General features: G+C 34.6%; 1 long non-coding RNA gene across 4 annotated transcripts; it reads right to left on the reverse strand.

Moving 5' to 3' along the window:
• Positions 1-255: 255 nt before the first annotated feature.
• LOC114290045 (uncharacterized) lies at positions 256-15,938 on the reverse strand. 4 transcript variants are annotated; one of them, XR_014339381.1, is made up of 10 exons: positions 12,223-15,938; positions 7,388-11,942; positions 7,185-7,296; positions 6,869-6,948; positions 6,508-6,589; positions 6,216-6,294; positions 4,513-4,608; positions 4,023-4,402; positions 3,766-3,801; positions 256-721 (listed from the first exon to the last, which is right to left on the reverse strand). It is a non-coding gene; the product is annotated as an uncharacterized LOC114290045 (long non-coding RNA). The 4 variants fall into 4 exon arrangements; XR_014339380.1 differs by lacking the exon at positions 256-721 and having other exon boundaries at positions 3,549-3,801; XR_014339382.1 differs by lacking the exons at positions 256-721; positions 7,388-11,942 and having other exon boundaries at positions 3,549-3,801; positions 15,764-15,938.
• Positions 15,939-16,514: the final 576 nt, after the last annotated feature.

Genomic DNA, 16,514 nt, shown 5'->3' on the forward strand with positions numbered 1-16,514 from the left:
CCAACCCAACTTGACCATTTTTTTTTTTAAAAAGGTTCACAACCAAGGCTAAATATACATACAATCTTATTTTATTTTATTTGGTTCAACAACAAAATCAATTACACATTAATTAATTAATTAAAAAGTTTGCTTTAAAATAATCAAATATATAATTTTGAGACAATCAAATAATTTTTTAATAATTAAAAAAAATATGGAAGAACCTGTTTGAAGAAAGTGTTATATGACCTAGATTAAATTGCATCAGGGCATAAACAAGGAATTGTTTGCTGATCTCTACCAACCAACACTAATACAGAGATACCCATATTCATCCCAATGGTAGCGCACACAAAAATTAAAAAAAAAATTGTCACAAACCAAAATGCATAGCAAAGATCCTAATGACAGAACCAACAAAATAATGTCAAAAAAACTCTCTACCAACCAAAACCCACATATGGATAACTTGTATGTCAAAGTATTTATCTGTGTAATTCTAAACATCATAAATGAATTGCACAAAATTATTAAAGCATTTAGATGTTCATAGTAAAGCTTAATTCAACTAGAAGCAAAACACACTGAACTCCCAATGCACATTCTTTGACATTTCAGCTCCCAATTCAACAAAGTGCATTCTTTGACATTTCAACTCTAATTTTTTACAAGTTTCTTACAGTAGCAACACTCCCGCAGCAGCAACATTCTAACAACAGCAACGCTTCGGCAACAAAACCTACACAAGGATAATAAAGATCAAAGAAAAAAATATTTCTTGACTTTGATTCACATCTATACTACTAAAAAAAGCACTTTTTGCGACCGCTATGAACCATCACAAATAATAAAAAAAGGTCACAAAAGACCTTTTGTGGACAGCCGATGAGACGGCAAATGAAGGTCGTGAATATGGGGATGGCAAATACTTTTTGTGACGGCAAAGCAACAATCGCAAATTATTCAAGATCGCCTAAATGTAACAACCCTCATACTGTTTACCGATTAATGACTGATTGCTTACCGATAAACACTGATTACCGTTAAACTGAACTGATCAGGACTGATAATTGAACTGATTAAAAGTACTGAATTGACTGACCGAAATTGAAACTGAATCGAAGGAATACATCTGTTTGAATTGCATTGTATCTGTTGACTGTTTGTTTGATCTGTTCATGTCTTATGTTTAAACTGCTCATTGAAGGCCTTATCGGCGGCCGAATTAGAAACCGATTAGTGTTTTATGATCGTCATAATTAATGTGATTTTATGGTGTAATTATTTGGAAACTGATTAGGTATGATTAAATTAGATTAAATATTGATAAAATACAGAGTTGGCCTTAATTACAACCTTGCCCTTGAGTGGGCCACTACCTATACACTTTTGAGGTCATTATACTTGAGCCAAAAACGTTTTCCTCAGCCTTCTTCCTTGCCTTGTCGACTAGAGAGAGACTAGAGGAGAGAATTGAGTGCATTTTGTTGAGTTGACTCGAATTGCTTGGTGAATTGCTTGCTAATTGAAGTGTGGATTGCTAAATTGAACCTCTAGACTTGCATTCAAGGAACTTAGGTATGAATTTCACCTTCTCATTCTTGTGTTTGAACTAATTCTTGCATGGTCTATGTTAAATTGTAGAGCTAAGTCATGTTTTAGTTCATACATGTTGATATAGAGCATAATTCATGCTTGCATGTGTTCTCGGTTGAATTTGGAGTTGAATTCATGGTAAAGTGGTGCATGCATGTTCATAATTTTGTAATGGTCCATGTTTTCAACTTGTTTTTGGATCAATTGGCTCCTTAGAGCATCAAATCGAAGCTTTGAAATGATTTGAATTCATGCATGTTTGCATGTTCATATTGTTCATGAAATTAGTTTGAAATTGAGTTTGAATTAAACACCCTTGGGCTTTGATTTCTCAAATTGAGCTTTAAACTATGATATTCTATGTGTTTATAAATGTTTTCCAGAAAATGGGCCCAAGAGGATTGGTTTTGATGCATTTGAATGTGAGTTTGAGCTTGGAGGTGCAATCTGGAATTCCCAGATTCTGCACTTCCGCTCGAGCGGGGGAAGTGCCGCTCGAGCGTGGAATCCGAGCATCCAGCATCTCTCTGCACTGTTTTACAGTCCGCTCGAGCGAAGGATTGGGCGCTTGAGCGGAGTCATGTCTCAAGCTCAAGCGGGCGTCGAGTGGAGATTTCACCCATCCAGTACTTTTACAGTACGCTCGAGCGAGAAAGTTGACGCTCGAGCGTGTACCTTTGTTGCATGACCGCTCAAGCGGGTAAACCTACGCTCGAGCGGGACTCTATTTTTCTGAAAATGCTTTTAAATGTACATCTTTGCATCCTCATCCCATTCTAGGCATTCTTAGGCCTAGTTTTAGATATCTTAATGAGGATATAGATGTAGAACACACCGAGGCAAACTTAGGGATTTAATTATTACCTTTCCCATCTGTGAAACTTAGAGTGTGTTCAATCTGTTAACTGTATAGGGTTGGCATTTCGAGGAGACGCTCTAGCCTACTGTAGCCCAGAACTCTGTGAGTAACAATTGTGTAAAGATATGTTCAACTGATTATCTTTTGAATACTGAACTGAACTGTTTACTGAACTGGTATTACTGAATGAATGTATGTCCTTTATTTCTGAACTGTACTGTGGCATCCTTAGCACCTACTGTTTATTGTTACTGTTACAGAGATCTCTGTCGGTTCCCTCGTGGAGCCACTACTGTTTACTGACTGATGGCCATCATTACTGTTCGGTCTTTTAAGACCTACTGTTACTGATATGCTAATGGGTGTACCACATATGACTGTTTACTGTACTGAGCAACTGAAATACTGATTGAAATGAACTGTTTTCATTACTGTAAGGACATTCATTCCAAACCCCTTTACGCTTTATGTTATTCACTGGGCTTTAGCTCACTGCTCATATATATATGTAGGTGTACAGGCACCGGACCAAAGCTAGAGGCGTCAGGGTTATTCCAGTTTTGTCAAGCCAACCACCGTGCCTCACTGCGAGGTTCCGAATTCGCCATGCTATGGCTTGGGGTGTCTTTTCCCCCGCTGGTCCCTGTTACTGTTTTGTGTTACTGTATAGACTGTTATCCACTGTACTGTACTGTTATCAAGGGATTAGATCCCTGTACTGAATGTCTGTAAATGCTTGTATAGCATGTACTGTTGTGAATATACGAATGCATGAAAAATCTTTTTGGCATACAGACTGTCATAGCTCAATGGACATTATTTATTTACTGTATTGGCTTCCGCCAGGCCCTGTACTCTGTTTTACTATATTACTGTTCTGCAGGCCTTTGGTAATCTCGGATTACTAGCCGGTTACGGTGCTAAACCCATAGGGCCGGGTTTGGGTCGTGATACGAAACTACTTATGGTGACCGCTATTTTGCCGTCACAAAAAACAAAGAAAAACACACTAACATGATTTTTGGCGACTATCTTGTTACCGTCGCAAAAAAAAAATAAAAAATAATATGGATGCATAAAAGTGTAACATTAAGCAATCCAGGAATAACAATGACAAGAATTCAAACAGTATAACTTTGTAATTTAATCAAGCATTCCATTTGAGTCTCAAAATTAGAGCCATATGTGAAAGTTATTACAACTAAAAACTTGGAAAAAGTTCTTTTATGCAAAAAAAATACAATCTAAATAGAATGCTAGCAAAGTCAAAATCTACAATGCTAGTGTTCACCACTGTACAAGGTACCGGTTGAGTTCCAATTTGTTACCATGGAGATATATGTTCCTCAAATCCAAGCTTGCACCTGATCAATACACATTATGAGGGGGAATAGATCAGAACACAGAGTACCCAATTTCTAGATCTTTCTTTAGATATAAAGCCTCAATCAGAGCAGAGAAAAGGCAGAGATTGCAAAGAAATAATGAAAACTTAATAAACATTGCAAAGAAATTATGAAAATCAAAATAGACAGTCAGAACACAACCCAAGTGCCATTTACAATTTCAAACACTAGATATGTACCTATAAAATAACTACCAATTTTTTTCCTGAATGTAGGATTCTTGCGTATGTCATTTTGCAGCAATAATATCCACATTAGTATATTTTTTAATCACTAAATGCTAAGCATATTATAACAAACATCTTAAACTGCAAAATTGATAAAACTCAACCCAATACTCTAAAACATACCAGCCCACATATACCTAAATCAACCCACAACAACTGCATTAGCGACTGGAATGAGAAAACCAAACAAACAAGTAGAGCATGAAGGCAGCAGAATAAAAAAAACATATATATTAAAAAATTCAAATCCAATGGAAGTTGGCATGTTTTACCTTATCATATGAACCAGTAATAACCAAGTCACCCTCAGCTACAAATTTAACACTTGTAACCTGCAAAATGAGCAGAGGAAAAAGAAGAGACAAGTGTGCTTAGCTAAAAGATTTTCGTAAGTAAGTAAATAAAACTCAAACAATAAACAAAAGAAAGGAAAGCACTAGACCTTCTTTGAATGACCATTAAGTATAGATAAAATCTCTCCCGATGGCCGATCAAAGAGTACAACACGTGTATCAGCCCCACCTGTTGCTATAATATCCTACACACCACCAAAGAAAATGCTTAATTCTAATACAATAGTATCCTGTCCAGCAGCCTTGTACCTCTGAAAAAGTGGATTGACCATAAAAATTTAGTAATGAAAAGTAAATTATAATAGGGGGTATTATTACTATCTTTCAAGAATAGATAATTTACAAGAAATGACTTCAAATAAGATTTTTCTTTTGTTTATTTGTGGCATATGAAAGTTCATTTCTCAGCAATGTTGTTCAAAGTAACAGAATTTTGTTTAACAAAGCTGAATTCCAGACCCAAGTCATTAAAAAAATATGACAGATCTCTTAATGATGACAACCCTAATAGTATTTACAAGCAACAAACAATTTCACAATAAATCTGATTACATCCGTCATCATTGTGGAAATTAAAAGCACTAGTATCATAGATGTTGGCAGTTTTATTGTTTGGCACAAAACTAACCAAGACACGAATAGGCAGGATGAAAGCACATGCAAAAAATTAACATTTAAAGAACTGACCGCTGCTGCATCAAACACATAAAATTTCTCCCATGTAGGACATGAAGTGTCTTTGGGCCAACTTCCCCCATTCAATAGCTTGTTGACAATACGGATATTTGCAAAAGTTCCTCTTGCCAACTTAATAATGATTTTGACCTTGGAACATTGCTAATTCTATCAAAAATCTACACCTTTTCCCTAAAAAATAAGTTGACAATTCTATTTTATTTCGTGTAGGACTAGTCAAGTAAATAAACAAACTACCAAATTAGGCAGTGAGAGAAATGACATATATAATAGAGAAATATCAGGGAAACCATTCTCTCAAGCACTAAACTTGCAAAGATGCTATCACAAACAAGGATCTGAAGGAACCAACATAATTTTCAGAAGGAAAGAATCAGGAAGCCTTATAGAAATATCAAAAAGAGGATGTTCTTCCAAATTTGTCAAGCAGATGTTCTTCCTAACTTTTATCCTAGAAATAGACAAGTCAAATAGCTCAAACATCAGCCATTATAATACCAGTATGTCATTCATAGCAATGGGTTCATTCTTTTCAACTATCCTAGCAAAATATTATTGTGTAAAAAAAAAAAAAAAGAAAGGAAAATAGAGAGTGGGGAGAAAGAATTCAAATACTACATGACCAACCTATCTTCATCATGCCTTGGTTCTGAGTCATGCTTAATTTTTTTTTTCTTCAAATTTTTTCCATATTGTCCATCTCTCCCATACACTAGCCATGAGAATGAAACATCTCTTGTAGGTAGATTATCAAGCAATCAATTCATGAAGATGAAACATCTCTTGTAGGTAATTTATCAAATATATGAACATCAATCAATTTTACATATTTCACATACATATCAATCCACAAAATCCAGACATATACTTCAAACTCCAAACCAACAATTAATGCATTCGAAGATGAAAATCTCTCATACTATGACACAAATTAAACAAAAAAAAAAAAAAAATCATTTCCTTCAATACTGAAAGAAGCAAATTTAAAGAGGGCACATGAGATGAAAATAAGGTTTATAAATTTCAAATTGACAAGAATGAGAGAGAATTAGAGAGTGAAACAAAATAATAATAATAATAATAATTGCAAAATTACCTCATAAAAGCTTACAGCTCTAATTTGCTTTCTGCTACCTCAGAAAAACTAATTTCCCATTCATCTTTGTTGAAATTTGCTGCAATTAACCACAACATCAACAATAACCAACACATTAATTGTATTTTAAATGAACAAATTTATCAATAAACATTGCATTCAAACTACAAAAGCTAACAAATTGAAATCAATTCCCAAACAATGAACAAAAAGCTAACAAAGAGTTGTTTAATACAAATCTAAACAAGATCAAAACTTGAATAAACATGTAAACAAATAAATTAGAACTTACCTCTAATGAGAAAGTTAGGGTTCTTTTCTTTCAGGAGTCGATTTTTCCACTGTTGCCGATCAATGATTGGATCATTCAAGAACTTGAAAACGAAATAAGGATGATTATTCAATCAATACATATAGATACATACATAAATTCATATATATACTTGTATAGAGACCTTTTTAGGAGAAGAAAAATTATTCAAAAAAAGTATAGATAATGTGTACGCAGAGAACGAGATTGTGCCAGAGAGACAGAGATCGAGAGAGACACTCAAAGATCGACAGGGTGAGAAAGAGAAACAGAGACAGAGATGAAAATAGAGAAGACCGAGATATATATATATATATAGAGAGAGAGAGAGAGAGATTCATACCGGTATTCTTTAGACGACGATGAGTTGGCGAGAGAAATAGAGCAATGTCAAGAGTTTGAGCGAGTCTAGCTTGGGCAAAACTAAAGGAAAGGATCAAATAAATAAAAGAAAATAGAACAAATAAATTGGGATTTATATTCCTATGGGTGAATGAGGCTTTAAGTCACTCATAAATTGGGTTGCTTCTCATATTATGTTGTGGCCATATATATTTTGCCACAGTTAAATAGGCCGTCACAAAAGATTAGACGAAAAAAGTCAATTTTCTAGTAATGATATACTGAAAGACAATGTATAACATGTAAAAAGATCCAACCATGAAAGTTTGAGCCGTCCAACAAGAGAAATGCAAAAGAAAGATCAACTCTAACTCACATCCATCTCATCATATATAGTAGCGTAACCAACTGATTCCAATGTTGAATTACCTGAAAAATAAGAAAAGAAATTAAGTACTAAGACGATTCAATGAAAATATATTTATTTTAAAAATAATTACATATTGATTTATTTAAATACCTTGCATCTCTACAGCCCACAACCAACTCTGTGCACACATCAATACTTCCAAAGTATCTGGATGAAGTCTACTCCGACACGGGCTACCAACCTACCACTAGTGCTAAATGCAAACTCAAAAGCAATAGTGGATACTAGAATAGCTAAAAAATCCCTAGCTATTGCCTGTAAGGTTGGATACTTCGATGCATTTGATTTCCACCAAGCCAGCACATCAAAAGTAGGGGTTCTTGTCACAACATCCTCTTCTAAATAATGATCCAACTATGATGTTACATTGTTGACTTTTTTTCTTTGCTTTCTACTAATAAACAAATCATAATCTGAAACTACCTGTGAATCCCCAAAATTTGAACTCGTAGAAGATTCAACATAAGCATTAGTCCCCAAACTAAGTTTTTTTTTATACTCTTGCAACAAAGCATAACAAAATTGGTGAATCTTCGCAATTTCCTCTTCAGTTGTATCTCCATAAAGTTTATCAAAATAAAACTCCAACACACTAAGTTTGTACCTAGGATCAAGTACAACAGCAACTCCTATAAGACCATGTATAACAACCTAATATTTATCCAACTTTCCCAACATTTTTGAGGCCACTGATCTAACCACATCAATTGAACAAGAGCGCCATTGAGAGTTTGTTATCATAATCTCACATAAATTTGGAAAAACAACAATGGTCGTGGGATATTTAGTTCCAGAAAACAATTCAGTTGCTTTATAAAATATCTTGAACCTCTCACAAATTTCTCTAACAAACTCCCACTCCTCCTCACTTGGCAATGTTGTATATTAGGTCTCTTTATATTTCAAGCGGTAAAATACATCCTTATACAACAAGGCAGTTTGAAGCATCAAGTACGTTGAATTCCACCTAGTTGCACAATCAAGTCCTATCTTTTTAGTATTCAAGTTTTTTATTTGACAAGCTGTTTCTTCAAAATTTTCTACTCTTTTAAGAGTTGTTGTCCAATAAGCTACACTATCCTGAATTTTCTCTACACTTACTCTTATCACATCCAATCCATCTTTGATAATCAAATTGAGAATATGTGCGCAACAACGCATATGAAACAAAGTCCCACCCAAAAGAAGAGAATTACTATCCAATTTATCCAACAAAATGTTAATCATCGCATCATTAATGGAACAATTATCAACAGTGATGACAAATACTTTTCTATCAAGATCCCAATCCATCAAACAATTGAGCAAAATATCACAAAGAACTTCTTTTGTGTGTGGACATGGAACATAAAGGAACTTAAAATCATAAATTAAAACTTAAATTAAAACAAAATTTTGATTAACAAAACATTATGAATAGCTTCCATTGTAATTGTCCAATACCAAAAGCACATCAAGACATGTTTTTAGTAGAATGCATATGATATATGATGCAACAATAATTTGTAATAAAGCATAGATTAATTTATATGCAAAAATATACCTCAAAATACGGCTTTGCAATGACCAAGAATCATCAATAAAGTGTGTTGTGATTGTTAGGGAAAATATATGATTCCCCACAAGTAAATCAATAAATGGGAATAAAAACTAATGCGGAAATATTAAATCAAAAGCAATACAAGAATTTTGCGTGGTTCTCTCAATGTAAGATACTTCCACAGGATCGAAATCCGATTCCACTATCAACTAAAAAGTTTCCAAATGATTACAAATGCGACACGAATGGTCTCATAAACCACCCTTAGGTGAATTCCAAATAATCACAAATAATCAAGAGGAAAGATCTCACCAAATAGATGAACAAAAAGTCTTCAAAACAGAGTTGAAAAAGACCTAAAATAACGAACCAAAACCAACACTTTCTAAACCAAAGTTTTTTTATCCAAAAAAGCTATCCCACCGAATCAAAACCGCAGTGCCAAGCTAGTCCACAATGATGATCACTCAACACACACACACAAAAACAATCGTTGCATTTTTCTATTTGAAAAACAAAACAATATCAAATGTATATATATATATATATATATATTGTTGAATCTTGTGGGCTTTTTTATCAAATCCTAGCTACTACCAAACTGATTATAAAATATTTATTGGGCCTCCAAAAGTTAAATATAATATATAAAATATATTTTACCCAAACCAAACCAAATTAAAATTCTTTTAACAAACCAATTGGGTCTCATACTCCACTAAGGAGATATATACCCTAACAATTCTCCCCCTACTGATTTAGGTGAAGACATCAACCATACCCGCCAAAGTTCAACACTTCAAATGTTTGTCCCCTCGACAAAGTCTTTGTCAACATATCTGAAATATTATCATCCATGTGAACCTTTTCGAGTTGCAACAATTTTGAATCTAACACATCACGAATCCAATGGTATCTCACATCAATGTGTTTTAATCTCGAATGAAAAGTAAAATTTTTAGTCAAGTGAATAGCACTTTGACTATCACAATAAAGTACATACCTTTCTTGCTTCAAACCCAATTCTTGCAAAAATTTCTTTAACCATAACTCTTCTTTGCAAGCTTCCATAATGGCAATAAATTCAGTTTCGGTAGTTAAGAGAGCAACACATTTTTGTAATTTAGATTGCCATGCCATAGCTCTCCCTGCAAATGTTATCAAATACCCCAAAGTAGATTTCCTAAAATCAACATCACCGACCATATTAGAATCCGTGAACCCATCAAGCATCGGCTTACCATCCTCAAAACACAAATACACTTTCGAAGTCCCTCAAAGATACCTTAGAATCCATTTTACTGCTACCCAATGTTCTTTATCCGGATTAGAGAGAAAACGACTCACCACACCAACGTAGGGAGCAATATTCGACCTTGTACAAACCATGGCGTACATCAAAGAACCAACCGCTGAAGCATAAGGAATTTTCAGTATCTCTTCATTGTCTTTCTCACTTGTAGAGCATTGATTCGAACTAAGCTTGAAGTGACCCACAAGTGGACAACTAATCGGCATTGCTTTATCCATGTTGAACCTCTTAAGAACTTTCTCAATGTACCTTTCTTGAGACAACCAAATCAGTCCCTTTTTGTGATCACGAATAATTTTCATACCAAGTATTTGCTTTGCTAGCCCAAAATATTTCATAGCAAAAGACTTGCTCAACTCCAATTTCAACCTGTTAATCATAGTGCAATCTTAACCCACAATTAACATGTCATCAACATAAAGTGAAAGAATAATAAATTTACTATCCAAGAAATTTTTCACAAACACACAATGGTCCGAAATGGTTTTAGAAAAACCATTATACATCATGAAAGAGTCAAATTTTTTGTACCATTGCCGCGGGGCATGCTTGAGGCCATACAAACTTTTCTTCAATTTGCAAACAAATTTTTCTTTCCCCTTCTCTACAAAACCTTCTAATTGCTCCATGTAAATTTCTTCTTCAAGATCACCATGAAAAAATGCAGTCTTCACATCAAGTTGCTCAACTTCAAGGTTTATACTTGCAGCCATGCCAAGTACAACCTGAATAGAAGACATCTTTACAACCGGTGAGAAAATCTCATCAAAGTCAATACCTTTCTTTTGCCCAAAGCCTTTCACAACAAGATGTGCTTTGTACCTTAGATTCTTACTATCATTCTTCAATTTGAAAACCTACTTATTTTTCTGAATTTTCCTCCCCTTAGGCAACTTCACTAAATCATAAGTGTGATTTTCAAGTAAGGAATTCATCTCCTCTTCTATGGCCTTTTTCCAATTATCTTTCATGTTCAATTGCTTCTTCGTAGCTCTCAGGCTCCCCTTGATCGAAAATCAACACGAATTCATTGGGAGGATACTTTCTTGAAGGTTTCCAGTCCCTTGTAGATTTCCTCAACTCAAGATGTGGTGGTGGTTCTTAAGTTAGATGCTCTTCCTCAATTCGGGCTCAATTTCATTTAGGGTAGCATCATCATCTACATCTTCAAGAGGTGGCTGCACATCTCCCCAATTTTCATTATCCATCGAAGACGAAGGAGATGGATCAATGTCAATGAGATCACTACTTTTTGGCTCTAGTTGATCACCTTTGCCAAAGTCTTCAATTGTTTGGTCTTCAAGAAACACAACATCACGGCTTCGAATGACTTTCTCGTCAATCGGATCCCACAATCTATAACCAAACTCATCACGCCCATAGCCAAGAAAAATACATTGTCTTGACTTGCTATCAACTTGGACCTCTCATCTTTTGGAATGTGAACAAAGGCTCGACAACTAAACACTATCTTTGATGGTCCAAACTCTTTCTGGAACATCACCATTCAAAGGATAGGAATGAAACAAATTGATCACATCAACTGCTATCCTCATTATCTCACCTCAAAAAGATCTTGGCAATTTAGCATGTGAAAGCAGACACCTTGTTCTTTCCACAATGGTGTGGTTCATCCTCTCGGCAATGCCATTTTGTTGAGGAGTCTTCTTAACTGTCTTTTGGTGCCAAATACCTTGGCTGCGACAATACTCATTAAATGGCCCAATGTATTCACCACCATTGTCTGATCGGATGCACTTCAATTTCTGTCCTATTTTTCTTTCAACCATGGCCTGAAAATGCTTAAATATATTTAGAATTTGATCTTTAGTTTTAGTATAAAAGCCTAAAATTTCCTTGAATAATCATCAATGAAAGTAACAAAATAAAGTGCACTACTATGTGTTCTAACTTTCAAAGGTATTCACCAAAAAAAAAAAACTTTCAAAGGACCACAAACATCAGAATGAATCAACTCCAAAACATTTTCTTTTCTATAAGCAACATTTTTATGAAAAGAAACTCTATGTTGTTTACCTGCCGAATAATAAACATAAGTTTTAAGATGTGTACCTTTCAAATCTGGTAAAAGCTCTTTCTTGAACAAAACTTGTAGCCCTTTTTCACTCATGTGCCCAAGCCGTTTGTGCCACAATTCTGTAGAAGTATCATCTTCAAGTGCATTGACAACACCTTTACAAATTTTTCCTTGCATCGAATAAAGTGCATGAGTCTTCTTGCACTTAGCCACCACCAAAGAACCCTTTGTGAGCTTCCATATTCCATCACCAAATTTGTTGTTGAAGTCTTCATCATCTAGCTTCTTGGTAGAGATCGAATTGAGGCGAATGTCAAGAACGTGCCTCACATCTTTAAGCAAAACTTGCAGCTCAAATTTGTTTCCAAGCAAACATCACCCATACCAATAATCTTGGACAAACCTTCATTACCCATTCGAACAGAACCATAATCTCCTTTGGTGTAGGTAGTGAAGAAATCAACTTGAGAAGTCACATGAAAAGAAGCACTAGAATCAATCACCCAATTGCTCTCTTGGCCCACAAAATTGATACAATTATCTTCACAAACGACCATGAGATCATCGGTAGTAACCGCCGTTGTGTCTTCTTGCTTCTTATCTACACTTTTGTCATGCTTTTTTTCTTTGTTCTTGAGTTTTTGGCATCCCGCTTTATGTGCCATTTCTCAAGGCAGTAATAGCACTCAATGTTTTCCTTTGAAAAAGAACCATCTCTTGACTTGTCACGGCTTTGATCACGACCATAAGGAGTCTTACTCCTCCCCCTTGTTTTGCTTCGGCCTATCACAACAAATGCCTCCGAATGAGAATAACTCACTGATTTTCTTCTAATTTCTTCATTCAACAAGCTACTAGTGACTTGGCTCATTGTGACAACTCCATTAGGCACTGAATTACTAACCATCACAACCAAAGTCTCCCAACTTTCGGGCAAAGAACTAAGTAGCATTAAAGCCTACAACTCATCATCAAAAATAATTTTCATAGAAGCAAGTTCGTTAACGATACTCTTTATTTCATTCAAATGTTTCGGAATAGGGCTGCCATCTTTATATTTTAAATTAACCAACTTAGAAAACAGAAAAGCTTTATTTGTGGCTGATTTTCTATCATAAAGGCCTTCTAATTTTTTCCATAAATCATGTGCTGAAATTTCAGTAGCAACATAATGAAATACACTGTCATCAATCTATTCATGGATAACACCAACGAATTTTCAATTAAGCCTCTTTCATTCATTGTCTGCTATGCCCTCAGGTTTGCCACTATCACCCTCAATGGGTTCATACAAATCTTTACAAAATAATAGGTCCTCCATTTTAGTTTTCCAAGTTACCCAATTGCTTCCATTGAAGCTAGACATACGACCTACATTCCCCTCTATTGATTTACACAAATAAATAAACCCAAATAAATCGTAAGCTCTGATACCAGTTGTTAAAGAAAATATATGATTCCCCACAAGTAAATCAATCAATGGGAATAAAAACTAATGCGGAAAAATTAAATCAAAAGCAACACAAGAATTTTACGTAGCTCTCTCAATGTGAGGTACGTCCATGGGATCGAAATTCGATTTCACTATCAACTAAAAAGTTTCCAAATGATTACAAACGAGACACGAATGGTCTCACAAACCAACCTTAGGTGAATTTTAAATAATCACAAATAATCAAGAGGAAAGACCTCACCAAATAGATGAACAAAAAATCTTCAAAACAAAGTTGAAAAGAACCCAAAATAACGAACCAAAACCAACACTTTCTGAACCAAAGTTTTTTGATCCAAAAAAGCAATCCCACCAAATCAAAACCGCAGCACCAAGCTTGTCCACAATGATGATCACCCAGCACACACATACAAAAACAGCCGCTGCATTCTTCTATTTGAAAAACAAAACAATATCAAATATATATATATTGTTGAATCTTGTGGGCTTTTTTTTTTTATCAAATCCTAGCTACTACCAAACTGATTATAAAATATTTATTGGACATCCAAAAGTTAGCTATGATACATAAAATATATTATACCCAAACCAAACAAAATTAAAATTCTTTTAACAAACCAATTGGGTTTCATATTCCACTAAGGAGCTATATACCCCTACAATAAACCCTTTTTTTTAATTACTAGAAGTCTACATATCAATTGTGATTGCCACTTTACTTTAATTACTCTGTACCAATCTCATTATCTTCTCCTTCTCATTGTCATAGATCTTCAAAATATCACTTTTTATCGTGTTTCGAGAAGGTACTTTAAATAATGGTTGAAGTGCCATCGAATATCTTTTAACCTAGTATGATCCACAATAGACAAAGGATATTAATGCAAGATTATGGCATTTGAAAGCTCTCTCCTAGCAATATCTTCATCAAAACTATAAGAGACTTTCGGGCTCTCCTCGTTAAAATTGCTAGTTAAAACTCTTTGCCTCATGTCCATTCCCTCCATTTTCTTAAGACAAATTCTATAGTGACCACGCAAGTGTGAAGTTCCATGTTTCGGATTACCTCTAAGATGCTTCTTACAATAATTGCATATTGCCTTCCATACCCCATCAATTTCTTCCCCCTTAAAGTGTTACCTCACAAAACTTGGGTCTTTTTCTACGAGCTAAACTAGAATTAGAATCATCTACATCAAGGACATTTTGATTTGGGAGGGGAGATTGTGATGGTAGAGAGGTCTCACTCTCAATCGATATTGATAGTTGTAAACCATTAACGAGTAGTTAGGAGTTTGCTTGAGAGTTTGCTCCAACTTCAAACATTATCAATGCTTAAAAATCCTGGAGAACATAAATAAATAAATAAATAACCTAGAATCCCCATTTAGGCATTTAGTCAAACAGCGCAATGAAACAAAACTCATATCCTACAATGGAAACTATCTTCACTTAGCTAGCATGCCAATTCTTTATACTCAATTTGAATTGTGTCAAATTCAAAACTCATATCCTGCAAAATACTACAAATATAAATTAGTTTTAGAGGCCCTTGCTAAGCAGTAAATTCAAATTCACCACATCCACCATCAGAATCAAGAAATTCAGGACAAATAATAGCTGGAATATTTGGCTCCTACCCCAAAAAAAAAAAAAAATTACTGGCTGAAATTTCAGTGGTGATTGATTACCAATAATTTATTGCTATCTAGATATGCAAATTTGAAATTACTAGTTTTTAACCTAGTTAGTTGATTGAGATATTTAGTTATAGTGATCTTTTACCTAGTTTAGTAATGAGATTGAAAGTATCAAAGTCACAGCCTTTTCCAAATACCCATCCAAAAAACTAGAGAGAGAAAGGGAAAGAAGAACAAAAATTCCATCAAACATTAAATTTGATCACAAAGAATTATTCCAAGAAAACATTAGGAAAATTCCTAATAACAAAGAAATTAGTGTGAATGAGACCGTAAACGCTCTTAAATCTCACCAAAAAATAAAAAATAAAAAACTCTACTTTCTGAGACAAAAACTTAATTAGAGAAGAAAAAAAAATGGGAATTTTGAAAAGAAAAGAAAGAACATACGAATGGATTTGCTGGTGCATGTAAAGGACAAACCCTAGGATGTCAACGACGGCATGGAATATGACGGAGCTATCAAGGCAGTCTGCCCTGGTCTCGATCTCCACTAGTAGATTCTACGACTTGTGAATCTTGGACTTTTTCGGATTCGACAACGATTGGTTCAATTTCTGAGACTTTGGGAACAAATGATAATGTGGGTGGTCTAATAGAGGAGGTAAGGGAGTTGAACCTGTGAGAAGAGAGAGAGAGAGAGAGAGAGAGAGAGAGAGAGAGAGAGAGGAAAGTAACGAAGAGAACCCTAAACACAACATATGGGGGAAAATGAGGGGGGTATCCATCCCGACCCATATCCTATGAATGTGTAAAAAACACCACTTAATTGACCCGAAGGGTAAGAAAAAAGGAAAAAATCCATATATTTGGGTCCGATCTCTATGGGTATCCATAGGGTAGGATCCCTATTACCATCCCTATTTCCACCGTGTATTCCATATATATACATAAGTATTTTAGTCATTCAAGATTATGTTTGGGAACTTAGGAGAGAAAAGAAAAGAAATGATTACTTGAGCTATAAGAGAAAAGAAAAGAAATGATTGTGATTTCTCTCCTTTTTGTTTAGTTAGATTTCATAAGATAAAATAAAAAAAACTTTTTTATGTTATATTACCAAAATAACTTTTTCCTGGATATGAAAAGCCCTTGAGGACATGAGTGTCAATCATTTTATTTCTTTTATTTTTATAGAGACAAAATTGGTATTATGAAAATACAAGAATGTGTT

This window comes from Camellia sinensis, chromosome 1 (genome assembly GCF_055761805.1).
Source record: "Camellia sinensis isolate YWXY chromosome 1, ASM5576180v1, whole genome shotgun sequence".
NCBI lineage: Eukaryota > Viridiplantae > Streptophyta > Magnoliopsida > Ericales > Theaceae > Camellia > Camellia sinensis.